The 23,258-nt window shown below is 36.4% G+C and overlaps 1 protein-coding gene across 8 annotated transcripts in view; it reads right to left on the bottom strand.

The window, feature by feature from the left end:
• Window positions 1-23,258, bottom strand: part of STK33 (serine/threonine kinase 33) — a 177,498-nt gene that overhangs the window by 128,142 nt on the left and 26,098 nt on the right. Inside the window, exons 2-4 of one of the 8 annotated variants that reach the window (XM_049650646.1) lie at window positions 19,178-19,247; window positions 16,930-17,036; window positions 11,555-11,642 (exon numbers count right to left, since the gene is read on the bottom strand). The exons of 5 other annotated variants lie outside the window; for them this stretch is intronic. The gene's annotated coding sequence lies outside the window, so the exon portion shown is untranslated. The remainder of the gene's footprint in view (window positions 1-11,554; window positions 11,643-16,929; window positions 17,037-19,177; window positions 19,248-23,258) is intronic. 2 more of the 8 variants (XM_049650637.1, XM_049650650.1) reach the window with 2 other exon arrangements.

Raw genomic sequence — 23,258 nt, 5'->3', positions numbered from 1 at the left:
GAAAAAGTTAAATGCCAAATCCCAGTAAAGCAGAAAGGAGCAGGGCTGCCACAGAGTCCAAGATTGGTGGCACAGGAGAATGAACCACATAAGAATGAGGCAAGGGTCAGCTGGGCACACCCAGACATGGAGTTTTTCCAACCATTGTGTTATTCCTCACATTAACAAAACCTGGCACATAGAAAGAACTCAATAAATATTTGTGGAAGGAAGGATAGAAAGCACGAAAGGTGAAAGGGAGGGGAGGCAGAAGTTCACACCACAAAGCCGTAGCCCCATTCTAATTACCAGATGGTGGTTATAAAGAACAGTTGGGGAAGGTGACTGATAATAAATAAGTTTCTCCACCAGAAATGAAGATGGCCAGAAATCAGCCTGCAGTTGCTAGGGGACTGATGTGCTAAGTTCCTAGCAAAGGAATATCTCTGTAAAGGACACAATGGCTCCTGACATATCAGATACAAGTGTTTGTCCTTGTGCCCTGACTCAAAATACTATAAAGACAACTCTAGGGGCGCCTGGGTGGCTCAGTCGGTTGAGCGGCCGACTTCAGCTCAGGTCATGATCTCGCGGTCCGTGAGTTCGAGCCCCGCGTCGGGCTCTGTGCTGACAGCTCAGAGCCTGGAGCCTGTTTCAGATTCTGTGTTCCCCCTCTCTGTGACCCTCCCCCGTTCATGGTCTGTCTCCCTCTGTCTCAAAAATAAATAAACGTTAAAAAAAATTAAAAAAAAAAAAAAAAAGACAACTCTATTCCCAGGAAGAATAAGGCTCATTTGAGACTTTTAACCTTGATATGCAAGATGAAGTTTTATTTATCACATACTTTCTTTGGTCTGCAAAACTATGTTAGTAATATTTAAAAAGAGGAGGGGAGGAAGGGCAGAAAATCTGCTGTGCAGTTGATATTTGTCCAGGCATGTTGGGTGAAATCTATCAGGAAAGCAAGATAATTCCAAATGTTATCTAGCATAGAAACTTTTAGAACTAAGGAGTCCATGTTTATGCCTAAAGACTGAAAATGTATGCAAAAATGTATGTATGTGCATTTTCCTGAAAAGAGAGTCCATTGCTTTCATCAGAGTGCCAAAAAGTTTCAGAATCTGTTATCCCCCCGCAAATATTAAGAACTACAACTGCAGTGATTTACAAATTGTAAGTCATTTGTGGAGCACAACATTCTAAAATTAAAAAGGATAGAAAATATGAGAGTCCAACACTTGTCATAAAGGTATTATTTCTTCAAACTGGCTTTCAGGTATATGTGTGAATGTGTGTGTGTCTGTGTGTGTAGCAACGTAAATTTTTTCATACTGAGATTGGGGTTTAAATGCTTGAAAGCCACTGCTCTAAGGCATGAGAAATGGCTATATACAATTCTGTAACATATTAAATCATCATCCATTGAAAACAATTAGGTGATCTGTGGTTCCACTGGGCATTCTACTGTTTTGAGTGACACCTGATCCACCAAAATGAAATTGCTATTATTAAAGAACTGCAATCTGCGATACTCAGAAATAAAAATATGTCTCTGTAAGGTCCTATTGATCTTAAGACCAAGGACTAGGAAGTGGTTGCCTTTGAAAGGACCCTGCACAGTGGGTCTCTTGGAAAAAAATGTAAAATACTGAATAAAATGTTTAGGAAGAGAGAAAGAGAAGAGTACAGATATTTCCCTGGAAGAATAGAATCCTCTAAGCACCTTAGCAAGATATCCAGGAAAGAAAGAGTATGGAAACTCACCACTAAACCTGGTATAGCAATAAGTTATAGAAAAAATATTATTTCTTTTACACCAAAGAGGCAGAAAAATATGGAAAATTTGCCTGACTGCCTGGGTGTGAGGGAGGTGTCACTTTAGTCCCAGACACCAGTGTCTGGTACTCTATTCTCTCCTAGCCCTCAATACAAGAAACTTAAATGATCCAGGCATTGAATTATTTGGCTTACTGTCTAAAATGTTACTAAAACACTTTACAGATTTGAGTTGTCCCAGTCAATGCAAAAATTTCATAAGTACCCCTAGATTCTGCACAGCCTGGCTACTATTCCTCCCCAACCTACAAAAGACTGGGAAGTTACCCTCCCAGGTGGGTGCCTTCTCTGGCTTGGAAGGCAAGTTTTTCTTAGATCAAAAGTGAAGCACCATACTGAGTTTTCCCAGCCTCTTCCCTTGCTTATGGCCCAGAGGGCTAGGAGCCAGGCTTATAGCTACCACATAGGAGAATGAAGCCTGCCCCACTGGAGAAGCTGTCTCTGTCTCTGTCTCTCTCTCTCTCTCTCACACACACACACACACACACAATGCACAGACACTGACATACAAGTATTCCTTGCCTGCAGCCCCCAGAAAAAAAAAGGCTTAGATCCTTACCAGGTTGTCTTGACCAGCTGACACAGAGCTTGTCATGCAATTTTGATACCTCATTCTTAAATAGGAAAACATAGGCAAAGATAAATAGACATTTTATTAAAGACACAAAAGTGAAAGAAAATAAAAACAAATGGGAGGAAAGGAACTCAAAGTAAAGCAGAGGGAAGGCCAGAAGCAGAATTATGCCAAATTGTAATGTTCCTCAAGAGTTAAAAGATAATCATATCCATGAAAAAAGAAGCTACAACAAAAGAACATTCAGAAACAATCTTAAAAAAAAAGTTAAAGGAGTTAGAAGATAAACTTGGGAAATGTCTTAGAAAATAGACCAAAATGACACAAAGATGGAAAATGAGAGTGAATAGATGAGAAAATTAAATGACATGTTTAGGAGGTCCAACCCTTGAATAATGAGTTCAAGCAAAAAAAGAAGAGAGAAAACAAAAGAGAAGAAATTATCAAAGAAATAATACAAATAAACTTCTCAGGAGTAAAGAATTTCCAAAATGAATTTCCAAATTGAAAGCATCCACAGATTTCACAGCAAAATTAAGGAAAAATGGTCCACATCAATAATCATAAAATTTCAGAACATCAAGAATAAAGAAAAGAAAGGTTGTTGAGGGGACTCCACAATGGGATGGGAATCAAGCTGATACCACCTGAGCCCACTGATCAGTACTAGCCTCACCAAAAGCAGGACAACCAGACACTATGTGTCTGATGATGTCGGTGTGAGGCTCATTGTGTGCTATAATAGGAAATACACAGCACTGCCTGTGAAGTATTATTATTTAACAATTGAACTAGAATTTAATTAAGCCTAAATCTAAATACTAGTGATTTTTTTTTCAATCATTGTATTTTTTCAGGACTAAAATCTCATTTGGTTTTCTTTATGTCCTTTATTTCTTTTTTTTTTTTTTTTCTAATTTTTTTTTCAACGTTTTTTATTTATTTTTGGGACAGAGAGAGACAGAGCATGAACGGGGGAGGGGTAGAGAAAGAGGGAGACACAGAATCGGAAACAGGCTCCAGGCTCCGAGCCATCAGCCCAGAGCCTGACGCGGGGCTCGAACTCACGGACCGCGAGATCGTGACCCGGCTGAAGTCGGACGCTCAACCGACTGCGCCACCCAGGCGCCCCTATGTCCTTTATTTCTATGCTGAGATGTTCTATTAAGGGAAATATTAAGGGTGAATCTTGTCATTTTAGTAATCATAAGTATAATTTCATAGATTGCTTTGTTGCTACTAGGGGAAAAAGCCTATCGCAGGAATTTTTCTGGAAAAATGAATTGCTCAAGAGGATAGGCAAGATGTGTCCTGCACTAGTGTCTGGTGTTCAACAAATGTCAAATGAATGAATGAATGAATGAATGAACAAATGAACAAACAAACACACATATATGCACGTCTCTACAAACTTTGAACAAGGAGCAGAACATCTACTCCTTTCAAAAGTATTAAAAAGGGGAAGAATCTAGAGCTACAATTCCTAACAGAAGAGCCCCTGAAAGTCAGGAGTCAGGAACTGTTTCTGGTGATAATTATGGAACAATGAACTACTGCTGTCTGGCCAATTAACCATTCGGACTGGAGGACAGTACATAAAAGCTAAAAGGAATGTTTCCAAATATAGTGATGATATAAACTGGGATGAATAAATTTAATAATTGTCCAAAATTTGTTCTCCCTTTGATGTTCAGCCATATCCAAGAAATGTCAGATCTAGCTAGAAGGATTTTACTACTGAATGATATGCAAAGTTTACAGAAGAGACATTTTTATACTGTTACTGAGTCCAGTCTTCCAGGGGGGCTTGAGAGCCATCTTGGGGCACTGCTACAGCCTAAAAGTTGTTCTCTCGGTGGAGGTGATAAATCTCTCTTTTCCTGGTCTGATGAGGTCATGAGTAATCATTTGGGAGAGTGTATCTGAATAAGATAAAGAAGTAGGACAACTGGTCAACATGGAGACTAAACATTGACCTACTGACTCGGTGAACCAAACTCTCAGCCAAAAAACCTCCGACAAACAGACAAAAATCTTTTCACCTTTAGCCCAAAGCAAGGGAGTATCCATAAAAACATCAATACCAGTAAGAGTAAAGTACTCTAATTTTGGACTGCAACAGGACATTAAAAGATTTGGAGAATCTACCTGCAATTGCTTCCTTACATTAAAGAATACCCCAAGTAACTCGTGCAATAATGACTTGACATTAACATAATCATGTGATGTATTTGGCATTTAGCTAACATGAGTATGTGTAAAAAGAACTCAGGGAGGTTACAGTATCCCCTTAATAGCTAACTCATAACTAAAGTATTATACAAACATATAAATATAATGTAACTATATATAAATTTTAATATATAAATATTAAATTTTAAGCTTCTATAATACAGACTAATATAAATTTTAAGCTTCTATAGATTAATAAAGAATATTCGATGTATCATCCTTCAGTGAGCCACAAACTAAAGAAAAGATTATATGATCAATTTAGGTTCTAAACAACATTTTACAATGGAAAATAGACAAAGCAATTAAGGGCCCCTAAAGAATTCAGTTTTATACCTTAAGATATGAGTTGGATTAAATTATATCAATTACTTGAAAAATGTGTACATTTTTCAATAAGCGTATTATTTAAAAACTGACCTAATTTACTAATGAAAGAACAAGAGGCTTTTCATCTCTCCTTTTCCATGGAGGTTTTTTTTTTTTTTTTTCTTAAATAGTTCTCGGTTTCTTGACTCTGTGGTATAATACAGTTTTACATTTCCTGCTTTATCTGCTGAAGCAAGATAACTCACTAGCTATTGTCCAAGCAGATTTTCATTTCACCCAGACCTCAGTTTTATACAAAGTAAATTTCCTAACTTCAGAGAACTAACAACTGTTCCTAATGAGAAACTCTTTAGACAATGCCAAGAAAAAAAAAAAAAAAAACATGGAAGAAATTCTGCTCCAGTACAGTAGGAGCAATTCCTTACTAAATAGCTTTTTTTTTCACCAACTCCAGTGCATTAAGCACATTCCATGCACATCTTTCTATTACTGTATATTTTGGAATAAAAAATATATAAAATTATACAGGCCTAAGTCACTTGCTATTTTACTTTTCATTTGTTTAAAATGTTTCACAACTTAAGCCTTGATATTACAAGCCCCTCCAGAAGATTTCAATAGTATTAAAATGATGCTTTCAATTTAAAGGGCAAAATATCTGGAAAATTAAGGTCACAATGTTGGAGAGTCTAATGCAGTATGGATTTCAACTTGAAGTACTTCAACCAGAAACCTCAGCCATCCTAAAGCTGTCTCTCCTGGATATAATAAGTTGTAAAGCTTTGAATGAATTTTCAGAATATGTTTCACATCTCTCATAACTTCAGAAAAGGATGCAGCAGAGAAGCACAGAGAACAGTCTCTATAATAATGGAATTTCTATGCAGTACCAATAAGTTACAGAGCCTTTAAAACAAAAGATGAATAGGATCATTCTTAAAGGAGGAAAAATAACAGGCATTAGGTTTCTTTGTAAAAATTTGTGCCAGAGTCCTTTTCAACAGATCAAGAAATAGTAGATTATTTGATTCAAGATGTCACAAACGCTATAGAATCATGATTAAATCGATTGTTAATTTTCAGATGTAAGGTTTTTCAGTATTTCTATAGCCTAAATGGCTAGTTCCATATTCTATTATAACACCTAAGCCATTTTTTCAGATAGGACACTACCTGGGAAATACTGAAAGACCAAATCACATGGAACATATTTGAAATTGGGAAACAATGCAAAATATATTTCAAAAAATTTGCTTTTAAAATGTTCATCTAAGGGGCCCCTGGGTGGCTCAGTCGGTTAAGCGTCTGACTTCGGCTCAGGTCATGATCTCGCCGGGTTTGTGAGTTTGAGCCCTGCATCGGGCTCTGTGCTAACAGCTCAGAGCCTGGAGCCTCCTTCAGATTCTGTGTCTCCTCCTCTCTTTGCCTCTCCCATGCTCATGCTCTGTCTCTGTCTCTCAATAATAAATGTTAAAAATAATTTTTTTAAATGTTCATCTAAAACAGTGGTTCTCAACCAGAGGTGATTTTTGCCCGCTGGGGGACATTTGGCAATGCCTGGGGACATTTTTAATCGTCACAACTGGGTGAGCCCTACTGGCATCTGAGGGTAGAAGCCAAGGATGCTGCAAAACATTTACAATGCACAGGACAACCCACAACAAAAGTCATCCAGTCCAAAATGTCAATAGTTCCAGGGCTGGGAAACCCTGATATAAAATAATACCAAGCACACAATCAAATGAAATCAAATTTCTGAATGAATGAATGAACCTTAATAAACAAAATGATTTAGTTTTCACTTTTTATAGCTTCTTATTACCTCCCTCAATTTGATGCTGCCTAATACAGACTCTATGCCTAGCCTCAAGATCTTTATCTAGTCATTCATGATTTCCCCCTAGTGTCAAATATGACTAAATGAAAGTCACATGTTTACCAAGGATCTTGACCTATGCCATGATTCTAAGGAATCCAAAAGAGAGACACTACATTGACGATTTAACTGTTACTCAATTTAGCAGATGAATACATTTTCAAATGCCTTTGGTGATTAACAGCTCAAAAATACATAGTTTTTAACTATGGGAATTGAAACACTATTATTTTACTTGGCCACATTTGTTGATAAACCAAAGTAGTTAAAACTCACAAGTCAGGGGGCACCTGGGTGGCTCAGTTGGTTAAGCGTCTGACTTCGGCTTAGGTCATGATCTCACAGTTTGTGAGTTCAAGCCCCGCGTGGTGCTCTGTGCTGATAGCTCGGAGCCTAGAGCCTGCTTCAGATTCTGTGTCTCCCTCTCTCTCTCTCTGCCCCTCCCCCACTCACGCTCTGTCTTTCTCTCTGTCAAAAATAAACATTAAAAAAACATTAAAATTCACAAGTCAGGATTAAATAACTAAAACAAATAGTCTTTAGAAAATACTCATCATGTGAACGATGTAACTAGAAAAGCTTAAAAGGCTCATGTCACATGACCTTCCTAAACAGTCATTCACAATTTCCAAGTCAAAACAATCATAAAGAAATTTTCTTAATTATAGAGCCCCCTAGGGGCACCTGGTGTCTCAGTCGGTTAAGTGTCTGTCCATCCGACTTCAGCCAACTTTGGCTCAGGTCGTGATCTCACAGTTGGTGCCTTTGAGGCCCCGCGTCGGGCTCTGTGCTGACCGTTCAGAGCCTGGAGCCTGCTTTGGATTCTGTGTCTCCCTCTCTCCCTTCCCCTCCCCAGCTCATGCTGTTTCTATCTCTCTCAAAAATTAAATAAAAATTTTAAAAAAGAAAAAAAGAAAAATTCTAGAGTCCCCAATTTAATCTAATATGAAAACTGTCTCCAGGGAGGAAGCCAGATTTTTATATTTTTTAACCCAGATTTATATGTAGTCTTTACTGTTACATAGCTAGGGACTGATTTTCATGAACAAATACCTAGGATGATGATTGTTTCTGAAGAGGAATTATGAATACATTTTATTTTTTCCTTATAACTTTTTTAAATTTTTCAAATTTTTTACAATTTTATATGAAAAGTAAATCATATATTCAAGGAAAAAGACCCTCTGATAATTCACATATATTCATTAATTTATACTGAATCATATACTATTCCAGGGTTAAATTTTAAGAACAACAGAGCTAATCATCAAGATGAAGAATTCCTAAATTATTTCTCTCTTAATTTGGGTTTTTTTTTTTAATGTTTTATTTATTTTCGAGAGACAGATAGACAGAGCATGAGCAGGGAGGGGCAGAGAGAGAGGGAGACACAGAATCCAAAGCAGGCTCCAGGCTCTGAGCTGTAAGCATAGAGCCCGATGCAGAGCTCGAATTCATGAACCGTGAGATCATGACCTGAGCTGAAGTCGGACGCTTAACTGATGGAGCCACCCAGGTGCCCCTAATTTCTCTTTTAAAAAGCTACCATTTACAAAAGGGAAAAAAATGAATATAACTGAGACTTACAAAGACATGCTTCCAGCCAAAGTAATGTTAATTACAAATACTGTGTCAATTATAAACATTTCCACATTATTCTGCAACTATACTTTGTTTTGATTATTCTTGAAGACAAATGTTTCTATGAGAACTATATCACCATCCTGTATATTCAAATATCGCCTGAGATGATGTTATTTCAGTAGAAAAAAACTCTAAGGATTACATCAACTAAAGCCATGACATGGTCTTACAGTTATACATTGAAGAGCAATCTAAAGCTGTTCAAATGTTTATTCAGACAGAAATGAAGGGCACAACTTCTCAATAAAAAGTTAGAAATAGGAAGTTGTTTACCAGAGGTATAGGTCCAAATGAACCAATGAATAACGAAATTCTATATGGGACTATTCCAAACTCATTTAAAGCCACATTCACTTGGAAAACCCAAAACAATCAAAATAAATACATTACCTAGACATGCTTTCAAATCTATTTCTCCCCGCTGGGTATCAACAACCAGAGAGGGTGTTGATTTGTTCTTTTCATTCTTTTTTACGGCTAAATGAGCATGCAAACCTTCAAAAGGGAAGCAAAAATGGAAATGACAGCACCACTTATGAATCTAAAATAATCTCTGTGAATCAATGTCACTGAAATGGGCAAAAAGACCTATAAACATCCCAAACAAGTAGTATCCCTTTGTAAGAAAATCTGAATTTAGGATTACTAACATTACAAAGGATTCTTGTATATATCAGTTCCCTGATGCATCTGTTTAGAAATCATTAACTACTTTTGAAGGGAAATGTAGCAACCAACAATTAACTTATAAATTCCTTCCAAAAGTTTTATTTGGAGCCTACAATTGCAAGGGACTGTATCAGGCACAGGGAGAAAAGCAAAGACTTGTCCATCACAGGTTTTGGCCTCAAGAAGCTTACAAGTCTAGCGGGGAAGATAAGACATGCCTAGAAACAGCTTCAAAACAAAGTAAGAAGAAGTGACTCAAGAGCAGTAAAAATAAAATGTCATAAGAAGTGAGAAGAAAAAGAAGTGACTTCCAGCCAGGGTGATCAGAGAAAGACACTGAGATTAGATGGTAACATGTGAGATGGGTCTGGAAATATGCATGGGTCTTGCACCATCTTAGAAGGTGGTAAACAGATTGCAAGGAAAGAGAAACCACACAAGTGAAGGTGGACATATAAGAAAGCATCCATGCTCATCCAGAAATTCTGTTGGCTAACATGGAGCACTGCCAAAAGAGGAGTGATTAAAGATGAAAGAGGATATTGACACTAGGACCAATTTGGAAAAGTTTGACCACAAGGCTGAGAAGTCTGGACTTTATTGGGTAATTGGGGAGCTGGTAAAGATTTCTGAGCAGGAGAAAGCATCATCAAAGTTGTGCTTTAGAAATATCAATCTAGCAGTAATTGAAGTAACTGAACATCAATCAAATGCAGATGATATAGCACAGTGACTATAATGTAAGCCTCCAGGAATTCAGGAATTCATTTATAAAAATGTAATTTATATGCATCTTTTCAGTAACACAGCTCTATAAACTGTCTTGCTCATAGACTAGTACCTAATTATATAAGCATCTAAAAAGGTCATAAGTACTATAAAATGATATCACAAAACCTCTTGCCTCTGCCTGGAAATCCTTCCACCCCCTTTCCCTTCTGGTAAACTCCTTATCCTGTAGGTCTCAGTTTAAATGTCACTTCCTCAGAAAGGCCTTTTTTAATCACTTATCCGAATTAGGTCTTGCTGGTTTTTCTCTGTTCCAAAGGAACTTGTACTTTTTCTTCATGGCACTCATCACAATCTGTAATTACACATTTTGGTCAGTAATTGATTAACGTCTATCTCCCCCATCAGATTATGAGAGGAAGGACAGGACTATCTTCACTCATCATCATATTCTCCAGATATAAAACAGTACCACACATAGTAGGCACTTAACAAATATTTGTTCTCTGAAGAATGAATGAATGAAAAAGAGGAGAAGATATTTTAAGGTCACGACTGTAATGCCCCTTTGCTAAAATGGCAAAGATTCTTTCAGAGAGAAAAAATTAAAAGAATTCGTAAATTTCAACTTAAGGCCAAATTCCTATCTTCTAAAATTTGAGTAGAAGTCTATACTTCAGCAAAGTAAATCTTAAACCAAGTATTCAAGCCAAAACAGACACTCTTACTTCTCATACTTTTACAGAAATAATTCATAAGGCAACTAGTGAGTCAACTGGAATAAGGAACAGAATCTAAGTACAGGGTAAGTAAGCATTGTAAGTCAGATGTCAAGAAGGTGATTATATATTTGTTGTGACTCCTTGATCCATGCTATCATGCTGGAACCTCAAAAAGAACTTCAACATTCAACATGAAAGATTTTATATTAAATTAAATCATCACTGGAGTCGACAAAACCCTCAAAGAAAGATGGCTAAGCTTCCTCACAAGTACTTCATTTCCAAATAATAAATGTGGTTTTCAATCACATGCTACTTGCACCTTTGTGTTTCACGCTACAAACTTGTTATGATATTTTCTTCATATAATAATAAATGTATAGAAAATTAGCAGAGTAATGAACAGAGGTCTAGAGAAGTCCAAAGGAGTTCAACATGTGCGCTTGGGATCCTGATAAAGATGAAGCCCTTTGCAAAATTTTAATTTAGAAAAATCACCCAATTCATTAGTATATGTAAACTCCCTGACCAACTGTCAGTAAGGAACTAGAGACGTTGGCTTAACCCTGGAAATGCTGGGCTAACTTGGTACAATGGAGCACCCGCAACAGAAGGAAAAATATAATTTCCATAACCCATTAGGGAGTGTTTGTGCATGTAAATTTTGCAAATCAGGTGCACCATACAAACTTAAAATGAAAAGAAAAAAAGAGATCAGCATAGATTTGTTTGAGGAGGAAGTCATTTTTGTTATACAGAGTCATCTATGTTCCTAAAAATCACTACACTATGTAAAAATCACACAACAGAAAACACAGGACTTATGAGGGAAATGCAGTTAGGGATACAATACTCAAAAACTTTGTCAGTGACACACACACAAAAGATAGGAACCTAGGAAAAAAGGTAGCACATCTTTATACATGTTAAACGGTTAAGAAATACATATATATGGTACCTTACCTTGAAAAAGACCTGAAGTTTGCTTGCAGATGTGAGTGCTTGGAAGGCTGTAGTTTGTGAGTTAATTGCTAAGTTGTAGAAAGGTTATCTGAAATCAGAGGGAAAGATGTGACACCAGCTGCGGGTCGGTGTGGCTCATGACACTCTAACTGAGGTAGCTGGTGGATATCCCAAGTGTGAGCACATGCCATTTTTTGTATTCCTACACTGCTCAGTTCAACTAGTTGCAGTATTTTATGTTCACCTGGTGCTTCTTTTTTTTTTTTAAGTTTATTTATTTATTTTGAGAGAGAGAGAGAGAAAGAGAGTGAGCAAGGGAGAGGCAGAGAGAGAGGGGGAGAGAGAGAGAGAATCCCAAGCAGGCTCTGCACTGTCAGTGCACAGCCCATCGCACCGCTCGAACTCACAAACCGTGAGATCATGACCTGAGCCAAAATCAAGAGTCGGACGTTTAACCAACTAAGCCACCCAGGCGCCCCTCACCTGGGATTTCTTACTGACAAAATTGTGCATAAGCAAATACCAAATTCATTTATGCTTAAATTGTTTCTTAATATATCAATTACACTGCAGCAAATTCAGGTTTTCAAAACAAGCGTTAATAGCAGACCTATGTGGGTATTTAGAATCAAACAGCCAATGCGAACTGGATACTGCAATCATTTCCCATTGTTCAAATATCTTGAGTTCAATGGAATCACAAGATTTTGAAAAATCACAGATTCTCTAGTAGAAAAAAGTCACAATTTCTAAATGATTTGTGTAAATTATATGGCCAAACTCAGAAATGCTGGGATCTGCTTGGCTCCATGAAAGTACAATCTTCTTCATAAAATCATTGCCTTTACAGTCATAAGTATATAGTGACATAAAATCTAAACATCACTGGTAAATACAACATTTGATCAAATCTAGTTTTTTGTTCAGGAATGCTGGATCTTCTTTTCCTAGCATCAGTATTATCATTACCATACCGGCTCACATCTTCTCTATACCACCAGCAGCCTTTATGATGATAACCCAAACCCAAAGCCAACAATCTGGCATAGCCTAATTCACAAAGCTTAGCAATGGCACTGTTTTTGTCCTTGGTACCAGTTTCTAGGTTGGTATCACAACAATGGTCATGTAGTGAACACAGTGTTTGCAAACATATCTCATTTCATCTGGTGTTAATTAGGAAACCGCAACCTCTAGGAGAAATGTCTGAATCTCTATTTATAGCATTTATCAAGCATTATACGTTCCCCAGGTTTGTAAGCATCAAGAACAGTCAGTTCTGTCCTTCATGCAAAGTTGGGGCTTACTTAATTTTTGTTGAACAAACATTCGTTGAACTTAGTTGATTTGTTTTGCTATCTACCCCCAAATAATTTTATTCCCAAAATATTGAATTCCACTTTCAAAACCAATACAGTCACCAGTCAATGGAAGATTATCTTTCTTTAATTACCATAAAATTAAAAGATGAGTGCTATAATGAAGACTGGAAGAATCCAGAGGGTGTAAAATGAAAACAAATGTTTACAACATCTCCATTCTCTACCTCAGACACAACTACTTTTAATGGTTCTTGTGTAACATTCTAGAAATTTTCTATGCATTTATATGAATAAATTATGTATTATTTTTAGTAAATAAGGTAACACTGTATCTAGTCTCATATAACTTTTTTCTGTAAATATTATAGCCTGGCCACTTTCCCATTATCAGTATATATATTTGTACAGCTTCCGTTTTAATGGCTGTATGATATTCCAAGGTATATAAGCACCTTAAGTTATTTAACAAACTCACATCAGTAGTCAAGTAAATTGTTTCCAAGTTGTTTCTCTTTTAAGCAATGCTATAAACAATATCCTTTCACATATATCCTTGTACTCTAAGAAAAATATATTTGCAGAATATATTCTTAGAAGTAGCATTGCTGAGATAAAAGGTGTGAACATTTCTAATTTTGATAAATGTCAAATTGCTCTCAAGAAAGGATGTGAGAATGCCCATTTCACCACACCCTAACATTAAATATTTTCAAACTTATCATTGTCAATTTCATAAATGAAAAAAATGGCATCTGGTTTTAATTTCTACCTCTTCAATGATAAGAGAGACTAAGAATTTTTTCAAAAATTTTTATTTTTCTGTAAAATGTTTGTTCATTCAGATCACCCATTTTTGCCCTGGTTGCTCATATTTTCTTGTTGACTTATCAGTGATCCCTGAATATTAACAATATCAATCCTTCTGTAAAGTATATTGCAATTATTCTTCCCTACTTGAGTCTTTGTTCACTGACTCTTATCACAGTGATTTTACCATGCAAAAGGTTTTACTTTTTATGAGATCAAATTATTCACCTTTTCATTTATGGTCTCTGGGCTTAAAGTCATGCCTAGAAAGACTACCTCTGTCCTAAGATTATAAAACTATCTGCCCATATTTTCTTTTTAAAATAGTAATAGTAAATAACAGTAATTGTTAGCGAATGCTTACTCTGGGCTAGGCACTGTTCTGAGCACTTCACATACATTATTGCATTTAATCCTCACAACCTTAGCAGGTTGGTAGTGTCATTATCTCCATGATAAAGATGAAGATTCTGTGACTACAGATGAAGTTCAAACTTATCTGAAGTTACACAGCTGGTATGTGGCAGAGCCAAGATTTCACCTCAGACCAGTAAATTCATCAGCTTTAGGTTGTATCTACTCACTCTCTCTCCACTAAGAAAAATGAGTTCACACACTTACATATACCTTTGCCTCTTCTGTCTTCCCCCACCTTACATTTGTTATAAATTCTTTTTCACTATTAACTGTATACCCCTTACATTTTCTTCTGTTTTCACAAAATGCAGTTATTCAGATTTGACTTAATTCAACATTTAAGTGAATTGCCCTGCCAATCCTTTCGAAGACCATCATATGCTTCTCCATTCCTTATTTTCCTTATTTGTCAAATAAATGACTAATTTTATTCATTAGGTAGTTTTTCAGGTTCTAGGTCCTTGAATGTTTGAGAATATTGTTTAATACCTTTCTATATAAGCAATAGCTTGACTAGGTATCAAGTCTTCCCACATATACCCCACCAAAGCTCTAGAAACAACACTTAATCACTACCTCCTGGCTTTGACTATCACCATGACATTTAAGGTCAGTCTGATTTTCCACCTTTTGAGTGACTTGCTTTTTATTCCCAGATTCCCAGAAGATTCTCTTCTTAACCTTGAAGCATGCTAGCTTTCTTATCACGTGCTTATTTGGTATTATCCTGTTTCAGTTTTTCCTAGAACCACGTGCCTTTTTGATTCTACATATTATGAATTTCCTTAATTTCTAAAAGTTTTTTTTCTATCATATATTTAATTTTTTTCTGTTCATTTGTTCTGCTCTCTTTGTTAGGCACACCAATAATTCATATGTTGGATCTTCTCTACCTGTCTTTATTATGTATATTATATTATATAAAACTTCTAGTTGCAAGCATTTATCAAATGGTAGAAGGCTAACTTGAACTGGCTCAGATAAAAGAAATGTATTGTAAGGATACTGGAGTACCTCATCTGTCTCTAGGAAATGCATACAAAGCATCAGGGCCTCAGGGATAACTAAAACCACATACTCCAAGCCACCAACATCACACCTTTTTATCTCAACCAAGGTGGTTTCTCTCTTATCTTTTATGTTAACTGCTTCTATAGTGTTGACTGGCCCTTACTATCACAGACAGACCAACTTCCTCCTTGAGGCAGGGAATGGCTTCCAACAGCTCCAAAGCCTCACATCCCATGACCGTCACCACTGGAAAAGAATTGCCTTCTTTTCCTTAATTTCAATTTTTAAAAATCCTATGTTCCCTTCATATTATTTGAGTGAATATAGATGTATTTTCCTGGAATTTCTATTTCCTGAAATAATTCTTTTTTTCCCCCGAAATAATTCTTAATCTGAAATGCACTTCATCTGTATAATTAGGGTAAAGCAATTTAGCCAACTTTGGTTTGCTAATTTATTGCTTGTTCATTTGATTCTGCTCAACTTCTGCAAAGCTCATTTCTTCCTCTTTCTTCTCCCTCATTTCACTATAGGTTAGAAGCTGAGTATAAAAAAAATACTGTTCGCTAAGCCTCAACTCTCCCTCTATTCTGAAATATGGAACTAGCTCTCTTAGAGACTTGCCAATTTTTCATACAGTCTGCTCCAACTCCTAAACCTCACAGGATAGGCATTCAAGGCCCTCCACTTTCTTTCAGTGAAATTCACTTAATTTCACTCTGTTTACAATCTAGAGAAGTGTATATCAGCTTTTAGCTTCCTTCCTAGATTTGATCCATATTTCATTCTACCTCTTAGGAATCAGTCCACAGCCTAGAACTGAAACATCTCCTAGTTTCACGGAACTTTTCTTTGTATTTTCATTATATTTGTTGAGTTTTAATTAGTTCCATGCTGGGGAATATGTTTAACTGCCTTTACTTTTCTAAATATCTCCTGAATCTTTAGAAGTCATAGTTACTATTAAAATCTATTTTGAAAAACTTACAATCCATTCACTCATCAAATATGCATGGAATGTTAACAATGTGCAAACCACTTTGAAAGGCACTGAAGTGAAGAAGGCAGAAATAGTTCCTACCTTCTTGGAACTTATAGCAAGGAAGACAGGTTTTAAACAAATAATCACAAGGATAATAGATCAATAAGTAGTAAAAGGGTGGTTGTTAAAGCAGAGATTAAATAGAGTGTCCAAGAGGTATGGATTAAATTATTTTAGCTAAAAATTTCTGTGGTGCTTCTCAGTACGGGGAGAGGCAAAAGTCTCCTTGAGACTAATTTTCTTCATTTTGTAAAGAATCCCTTAGATTTGCCTCCCTTGGTGACAGACAGCAAGATAAGTAAGTACCCTGGATGTAATAGAACTTTTTTTAGCTGTAGAACCTAAAAATAACTACCCTGATTCTTGGAATGTAAAGCCCATAGGCCTTCTGAGAGTATTCCTTGGAATTCCAAGTTAGGAAAATCTGCTGGGGTAAACCTGACATGGCCATGACCAAAGTCTTCTGGCAAGAAGGGATGCAAGTGTCACTGAAAGAGTAGTTGCTAGGCAGGAGCTGTCTGAGTTGGTGACTCTTCTTCAACTCAACCCAAGTGTTCATGAAGAAAGAGTGACAAGTGCCTCTGGCCCCGCCTATAACCACCATAAACACAAGATTATGCTTTGAGGAGCAATGACTGAGTGTATGAGTATCAACCAATGACACATTCTGTGGTTTGGACAGGTCATTCCAACGTAACAGATAATTTATTCCTTGGGCTATGCAGGACCAGTCTTCAACAACAAGTCTTTATCAGCAACAGCTCTATTGTACTTACCAGATTTCCAATTCACTCTCTACCTGGTACACTCCTTCGGAATGTCCAAGTCCTTAGACAACACATAAAGTGAAGGGAGAGTCCTCAACAGAGAGATAGTGAAATTTCTGGCAATAAAAACATGTAAGAAAAATGCAATTAAATTGATAATTAAGAGATCTGACTACATTGGGATTTCTTCTAAAGACTGATACCTGAGCAGAGATCTGAAGGCCCATGAGCAGTTAGCTAGGGGAAGCAAAGAATACATTCCAAAAAAAGAATACAGGTAGGAACGTGACAGACTTGAGGAAACCAAAGGGGACCAGTATGGCTGGACTGTGAAGAAGGGCTATGCCGCTGTCAAAGATGGTGAGAGAGGCAAGGGCCATCTCCTATAGGGCCTTGAGGTCTACATTAAAGATTTCAGGCTTTATCCTGGGGGCAATGCAAAGTAACACATAAGTCTTAAGAGTGGAATTATCTGATTTGAGTTTGTAATATGACTTTAGTTGTAAGATATAGGAAATGAGTAGGAAAGGGAGTTGGGAAGCTATTTGAGGAAGAGTGAATGGGTGCAAGCAGGTTCATGGATTTGGATGATAGGGAAAGTCCCATCAAATGTGTTCTTTCTCTATGAAATAGCAATTAGGAGAGAGAGCTTACTGTGGGCATTTATGGATTAAAAACAGGGATTAGTAAATTCAATCCCAAAAGCCTCTTGGAAGAAAGTAGGCACTTTGGCCTCATAGAATTCTGCTAAAGACTTAGAAGGGAATTCTGGCACTTGTGGATCCAGTGTTAGGCTATACTGCTAGGTTAAGAATTCTATATTATTTTGTCAAAAATAAATCAAAGTTTTAACCAAGAGATTAAAAGCTATATAAAGAAATACAGCTTTTGCTTGCCCTTGTGCAGCATGTGGATGTACTCTTCCTAAGTATCACCTTCAAGCAACTTCAGATGAAAAAAGCAAGAGAACTTGGGGAATACTTTTAGCAGTTGACCATAGATAGACCCTGGCTAGACCACAAAAAAGAGGGCCTTATTAAAAGCATTCTTAGCTGATGGCCCTTTCACCATTAACCAGTCACTTAGGTCAAAAAACAAAAGATAAATGCTATTCCCCAGGTCTAGTGCCACCATCAACATGGAGGAAATGATGAAAGCCCCAGATTATAGGGGAAATTCAGCAACGGGTGCCTTTGGGAGAAGAAAGCTGACATTCTGTCCTCAGCCCTTCAAAAACATATCCCAAGCAGAAAGAGATCTAGGATCAAAGCTATCTTTAAAGAACCAAAAGATCTCAGAAGCACTGCTGCCTGCAGGTGTAAAAATAAAGTGACAAAAGTATACTGACAGACCAAATTAGTGATCCCTAAACTTCCTTTTAGGCTGGCCCACTACTCTTCCTATTAAGACTCTAGAAAGTCCTTGAGAGGGCACCTCCAGTAGTGTCATTTATGAAAAACCAAGCCAACAGAGAGAACACCTAGTAAGATAATTAGTGGATTTTAGGAGAGGAAAAAAAAAACAACAAAGTAGTGAGAAGTACAAGGGATAGATTCACCACCACCTAATCACTGCTATGTGGAGAATATAGGTCTTTACTGTGAATATAGGCAGAGGTGAAGAAGCTTCACATTTTTAACAAAAATATACCCACTCCCGCCTCCCTGGAAGCTATAACCCTCGACTTTTGCTATAATTGGGGTTTACCCATGGGGTTAATTTCCCATTGGATGTAAGCCTATGACTGTCCCTACCCTGCAGGAAGCATAAAACTGAGGCAGAAAAGAAATATCTTCTGCATCAGGAAGCACAACTTCATAGCTGGAATCACAAAGCCCTGGGTTCAAATCTCAGCCCAGGCATTTACAAGCTGTATGACCTCAGGCAAGTTACTGAAACTCTCTGGGCCTCAGTCATCTTCTCTATAAAAGGGGATTAGAATCTGCCTTATAAGATAAGAAGAAAATAAGATAATATATACAAAGTATCTTCCCACAGTATCTGACATGTATTAAGTACTCAGCAAGGGAAAGGTACTGTTAGGAATCACCAACTCTTTCTTACCTTCGGCTCAGTGGTTCTCTGCTACCTCTGAAGAATCTAGGCTCTTAGATGTAACTTGTATACTTGGAAGCCCAATATCCTGTCTGCTTCTGCCTATCTCTCTCTATGTGCAGGCCTCTCTTCCCTCTCTCTTCCAACAATCCCCTGGATTTAACTTCTTCCCCTTCCAGACCTACAAACTCTGCTGACCTACCTTCCTGTGTAAATCCCCTCCTTGGCCTGGCCTCTTCTGCATGTTGCCATTCATTTCCAGTGTGACAAATCTGAAGTCAAGTCAGATTGTTTCCATTAGTTTCAAGGCTGCCTAAAAGTCTATTTAACCTGCAGTAGCCAAAACCATTTCTTACATATAACTAACATTGCTGGTTAAATTACTCTGTACTTGGGACCATGATAGAGTCTCCAAATAACTATTTGGGATCTGCCAAAATATGGCATTCCTATTTTACAACCACAGAAGTTGCCTCAAAATGTTGCTTCCAAATGAAGACTCTTGGTTTCTGCATCATAATTCAATACCTTGTTATTTCTAAAACTTGAAAGCTGAGAAATAAAAGTCTCTAGGCTACTTTAAAAAATTCTTAGACCCATATTGCATTAAAATCACCAGAGAGTATCTATTAGTGAACAATTTCAATAATTTCACTATTTCATTACTCTCAGGGTAAATTCTACATCCTTGAAAGAATTAAATGGGATTTGAAGTACCAGCAACCCCAAATTGGTCGAATATTTAATATGTGGTTAGTTTAGAGGCAATAAAGAAAGGTCAAGGTCATTAGCCTTTTCTCTGCCAGTTATCATCTCCTAGGATATCTTTATTAAATTCTGCAAATACAGTATTGAGCCAATATTGGGTCTTATAATGGTCATATATGCCTTTATTACTATAAAGATGACTCTTTCATTATGTTTCTAATTCAAAATGTATCCTGCTACCCAAGTTTCTTTCAGAGCACACTTCTTTAACTTAGTATACTTGAAATTTTGCACTTCCAAGAACAGGAAGCAGACAATATTGACATTGCCAAATGACAGACTGACCTCTAGTGGAAATTAAAGAAATTACCAAACAAGCTTTTTGGAGATGTCTTTAATACAAAGTTGGAGTTGTCAAACTTATGATACTGTTAATGATGTTTAAAGTGCTGTTAATAAAAAGTTACTTGGCATTTCTTAATCAATTTGAGCTAAACATGAAAGAATGGGATTAAGAGCAGAGAATTTATTTCATAGCTCACTTCTGTCACTTTCTAGCTGACAATGTTTGTCTCAGTTTCCATCTGTAAAATGGAAAAAAAAATAATATTACCCTACCTCACAGAATTGACGTGAGGGTCAAATGAGTCAATATATGGAAAGTATCTACAACACTGTGTGGTACACAGCTCAGTGACATAAAATTATTCATTATTGTGATTTGTAGCTCTTACAAGGTGGTTGGAGTCATAGCATAATTTCAGAGGATATGAAGAAAACCAAGAGTCCTGACAGGTACACATTTCTTAAGGGATTAGACTATAACAAACCAATATAGCACCAATCCAGTTAGTCCTCCATTTCCAGAAATACATGAGTTATGCCTGTATATAATATAACAGCGGGGGGCGGGGGGAAGGCGGGGATCAGAAGGAAGGGAACTATACCTGATTATCATTTTGTGGGAAATACTGGAAAGCCTTTTTATAGTCCCAATATGAACATAATGAAGAACAGCACATACTATCTTTTAAAACAACAGCCAAATCCACCTGGATCTTTCAGGCTTTGAACTCCTTTTTACTCAATGTCTGTAGCAAATACAATTAGCACCTTGCTGCACACTAAATCATTATCAGCCTCAGATTCTCTGAATCACATATGTAGCACTTTTCTACAACCGACTTACTCTTTTATTAGGCTTATATTACAGAATTCTAAACTTCAGAAAACAATATTCCACTGCTTCCAGAGTAATATATCTAATTAATAACTAAAAGATGCCTCCATACAAAGTTAATAAAATAATTTCCACCTCTTGCTCCAAGGAAAGCCCAAATCAGCAATTATTTTCAGCTGACAGAGATGCCCATAAAACTGAAAAATGATCTATAATTCCAAGGTACTTCTTTACTGCAAATAATTGCCATCCAGAGCAAAATGGCTTGTTTTCTCATAAAACAATATGATCACTCTAATAAAATGAATATAGTTCTTAGTTCTTTCTATCACTGTCCTGAGGTGCCCTAATTCATTTCAGTTAATTCAAATATTTTATTCTGTGAACATTCCAGACTGAAATTAAAAGTTGCAATTCAGTTATTCAATACAAACATGAGCCCATTAAAATGACATAAAAGTTCCTCTAAGATCTTATTCATAACATCTACATGTATTTACTACAAGAGACTAAAAGGACCAATTTATGTAACTGGAATCATAAATTGTGGATAATGTTTTATATACGTAAAACCACAACTCAAAAATAATTGCAAAAATGAATACTGCAATATGGTTAGGTAAATGATTTCTAGAAAAAATCATTTAAAGTAACCGAGAAATGTAACACTATTAAGCATATATTTTAAGATAACAGCAAAGTATAGCCTGTTTGAAGTTTTTGGGAAACTCAAGCTTATTTATAAATATAAAAGCAACAATGCTTCTTCATTACAGTACTGATATTTCATTAAGTACAGTGCCATAAAAACTGTGTCCCTGAATATTTCCCTAATACCTGCCTAGAAAATATAATACAGCAAAAGGAAGATCAATTCTGATACTACAGAGGAAATAGCTCAATTCTCTTACACATCCTTTGTTGACAGATTTAATCAATGATGTGCTATGTTACTTTCTTGTTTTTCTAGTACTAAATCAACTCTTATATTTTTAATATTGAAACAATAACAATTCAGTATACAAGGCAACAAATATACCCAGGCAAAGACCTAAAGAAAAGTATTTATTAGTGTATATATAATAATGATATATGACAGTATATATATTACAGCACCTTTCTAGAAATTAAAAGATATGGAAGCTTAAGTAGAATGAAGCCCAATCCTCCTAAGGAGTATTTTCTAGAGAAGACCCACAAAATGACTTCTATGAAACATCAGAAGGTATGGATTTTACCAAGGTCTATTCTGTAATTCTCAACTTCGCTGCACATTTTATAGAAATTGGCAAACTGATTCCAGAGTATATTTATAAAGGCAGAGGTCCCAGAAAAGATAAAACAATCTTAAAAAAGAAAAAGTTGGAGGACTCACACTACCTGGTTTCAAGACTCAATATAAAGGCACAGTAATCGAGACACTGTGGTATTGGGGCATGGAAGAAATCAATGGAATAGAGCTGAGGTCAACTGATTTTCAACAAAGGTGGCAAAGTAATTCAATGAATTATAAAAGTCTTTTCAACAGATACTGTGGAAACAACTGCCCTAAACTTAAAAGCAAGTCTCAAAAGGCTTCAAATGACTTCAAGCAACTTAACTGCATGCCAGAACAAAATCCAGCACTATGTAAAGAAGTCAATTTAATCTATCAACCAACAACATGGAAGTCACAATGTCTGACATCCAGTTAAAAGCTGGCAGGCTTATGGCCCCCAAATGACAGAGGTGATAGATCTAGCAGTCAAAAATGTTAAAACAACTATTATAAATATGCCCTACATGTTTAAAAGGATAGAGAAATACGTGAACATGATTAAGAGATAAATGGAAGATTTTTTTAATGATCCCAATGGAATCTCCACAGATGAAAAATATAATACATGAAATAAAAAATAGAGTAGGCAGGATTAACAGCATATTAGACACTTCCAAAGGAAAGATCAGTTAGTGTGAAGGCATAGCAACAGGAACTATCCAAAATGAAGCACAGAGAGAAAATAAAAAGGCTAAATAGGAATAAACAGGGCTTCAGTGACCTGTAGGACAATATCAAGCATCCAGTATACATATAAATGGTATCAAAAGGAGAGCAGAAAAAATAAAGAAATAATGGCTGGAAATTTTATAAATACGATGACAACTACAAATCCACAGATCCAAGAATTTCAACAAACTCCAAACTGGCATGCCAGGTTTTTCAAAACAATATAGATAAAAAGGAAACACTGATAAGTTAACCTCATCAAAAGTAAAAATTTATGCTCAGTGAAAGACTTTGGTAAGGGTCTAAAAAAGGCAACATATAGACCTGGAGAAAATATTTGCAAATCATACATCTGACAAATGACTTGTATCTAGAATATGCAAAGAACTCTCAAAATCCAACATTCAA

Source organism: Panthera uncia, chromosome D1, assembly GCF_023721935.1.
Source record: "Panthera uncia isolate 11264 chromosome D1, Puncia_PCG_1.0, whole genome shotgun sequence".
Taxonomy (NCBI): Eukaryota; Metazoa; Chordata; class Mammalia; order Carnivora; family Felidae; genus Panthera; species Panthera uncia.
Note: the sequence above shows the minus strand (reverse complement) of the source record. Positions and strands in the feature narration are given on the sequence as shown.